Source organism: Castanea sativa, chromosome 7 (assembly GCF_040712315.1).
Source record: "Castanea sativa cultivar Marrone di Chiusa Pesio chromosome 7, ASM4071231v1".
NCBI classification, from domain to species: Eukaryota; Viridiplantae; Streptophyta; class Magnoliopsida; order Fagales; family Fagaceae; genus Castanea; species Castanea sativa.
Window position 1 is genome coordinate 14,803,004 of NC_134019.1, and position 2,827 is coordinate 14,805,830.

Here is a 2,827-nt window from a genome sequence, read left to right on the forward strand (position 1 = left end):
CCCATTTGAATTTTATAAAATTGCACGGTCATTTTCAGACGGGCACACGAAAAAAAAAAAGTAAACAATAGGGAAGGAAGGTTTTTTTTTTTTTTTTAAATTAGTTAATTTAAAAAGTTGCAGTTAATACCCTGAAATTTTTACAACATTTCATTTTGACCCATCCATCTTTTTTTTTCTTTTTCTTTTTGTTAAAAGAATTGGATACTTTCACAACATTTTCACAGTTAAATCATAAGTGGTTAGTTATTATTGGTTCAAATTTGAACATATCATTGAGATTACTTTTTTGCCCCAATAATAACAATCTACCACTTAGAATTTGTTGTGAAAATATTATGAACATAGTATTTATCTTCCACTAATATTGCCAAGTTAACACTTATTTCTATGGGTCCGTTTGGATAGAACTTATTTTGCTGAAACTGAAAATTGAAAATACTATAACAAATAAGTGAAAAAACGTGGATGATAATTTAGGATATACAAATACTGTAGCTCAGCTGAATTTACTGTAGCATATAAATACAACATTTTTTCCCCCTTCCTTCTTCTATCACTTCTCAGAAATCCACACAGCGTAGCCTCTCGTTCTCAAAAATCCACAAGCTCAGAAATCCTCCGAGCAAACTTCATTCTCTTCCTTCCTTCTTCTATCACTTCTCAGAACTCCACAGCGTAGCATCTCTATCTGTCTCTCTCTCTCTGCGCTCGTGAGAAGCTCTCATCTATTCCGATCACTCCGCCACCTTATCGTAATCCATGGCTCCCCGCAGCTCCGGAGGTCAGTCTTCTCTTTCCTTTTCTTCAGATCGAGACAATCCCCTTTCCTTCACTAAAAATGAAATTCAGGGTGCCTTTGGTACTCATTTTGTAGCCACTTCAGCTGGACGTCCTTGTCATCGCAAAGTGCTGCAAACATGTGCCTATCCTTCTCTTTTTCCATGAAGTAGACGGTGCTGAACAGATGAAGGTAATGACCCGAGTGCACCCCGGGAAGACTTAACACCATGTCCAGAATTGCTTTAACTTGAGTAGTTGCTGTGGAAGCAAATGGTGTACGGGTGCTTACACTTCTACTTTCAAGAAAAACCTCTGAGATGTTCTTCAATGAGTCAGACATCTCTTGCGCAACTGAATGCTTTTTTTATTTTTTTTTTCTTGCAAATTGGCTTGAAAAGGTGGACACTGGTTGCCAAGCCTTTCCCCTTAGTCATTGTCGGTCCTGCCCTCGAAAATGATGGACCTTCAACCTCCATTGCATCAACATTCACAAAGGATTCACATTGGGGGTCAACAAATTTTGTGCTATCAACGGAGTCCCCAGACCCTTCGATGGTTGCCTTTGGCATTTGAGCACTTGTGCAGAATGCATTTTTTCCCGTTGCAACCGTGCCTCCATACATGATGTTCATCAACTCACGATTCGGCAAACGTTTATTTTTGAAGGTTTTTGCAGTGGGACATTCCTACATGTGGAGAAACAGTAGTTAGAACACAATAATATAGTTGTAGACAGTAAAGTTTTTCACAATCATCTAAAGTGAACTAACCGTAATCTTTCGGGTCCACCACTCATCACTGGCCTGAAGCAACCCAGTGCCAGCATCATAACCCAACCCAGTCTCATTGCCAAAACACTCGTTATACTGCCTCCACCCTTTTTTCAGATGATCCCATTTGTTTTTAATCTGCAGGTAAGTCACCATTTTTCCTATGTTACCCAACTCAGATATCACTGCATCAACCCCAATATTGGTTAGAAATCCTCCGTTCCTCTGGCCTTGTAGGACTTGAGCAGCACAGAACTCACAAAAAGCTTGTAGTTCCTTAAGGTCTTTCTAGTCAGCTCTCGGATCATTACTACCACCATCCTTCAATTTCTCCTTAACCATTTTTGCTACAACTTCCTTCCATACTCATTGAGGCATTTGAACAAACAGTTTGTGTGCATATGATATAATCAGTTAGGCATGATAGACATGAAAAATGCAAAGTGAAATTACATACATCCAAATACAACAGAGGCAGGAAGAGAATTTACATGTGGTATTACATGAAGGATCAAGAAACCCACAATATAACCACACACAAAAGAATCACACGGGGACGATGAACACAAACACCACACACAACCGTTGAACACAAAAAAAAAAAAAAAAACCACAGATTGATGAAGCCCCATGGATCACAATATAACCACACCAACACATGAGAGAGCATGAGGAGTTAGACACAACTTACCCGTGAATGCAGAGACCCACAGTGGCGGCAACGATGTCCCAAGCGGAGAGAAGGTTCGCTCGCATCGAAGGAAGAACAGAGGGGGTTTTTTTGAGGTGTTCCACGTAATGGGTTTTCTACCGTGTGTGCTTTGTTTTGATGGTTTTGTGGTTGGTGGGTAGGTGCAATTCATTGAAGATGATTCAGACGGAGCATTGAAGAGCTTTGAAGCCATTACTGACACGGTAGTTGGGAGAAAAGAAGAAAGCTGAAGAAGAGAAAAAAGATCCGTTGAACAGAGAAAACTCCACACCGTTTTGATCAGATGGAGCTGTGCTTGTGCAATGGAAAAATGGAAGCTGTGCGCACTGTCTCGCTTGTGAACATAACACGCACGCCTTGGACATTTTTTAATGCAACGGTGCGTCTCATTGTTTCAGCTCTTTCAAATGAATTTTGCTGGCTTTGAAGGTGTCCATGAACAGTAAAGCACACGCGTTTTTTGTTTAATGAAACGGTGCGTTGTTGATTTGTTTCAGCTCTTTTCATCCCGCGTTTCCCTTCAGCGTTTTTGTTCTACTGTACAGCGTGGGTCCCAGCAATT

At 40.4% G+C, this 2,827-nt stretch overlaps 1 pseudogene; it reads right to left on the reverse strand.

Annotated features, from left to right (window-relative positions):
• Nucleotides 1-827: 827 nt before the first annotated feature.
• Nucleotides 828-2,458, reverse strand: LOC142642468 (L10-interacting MYB domain-containing protein-like; annotated as a pseudogene).
• Between the last annotated feature and the right edge of the window lie 369 nt (nucleotides 2,459-2,827).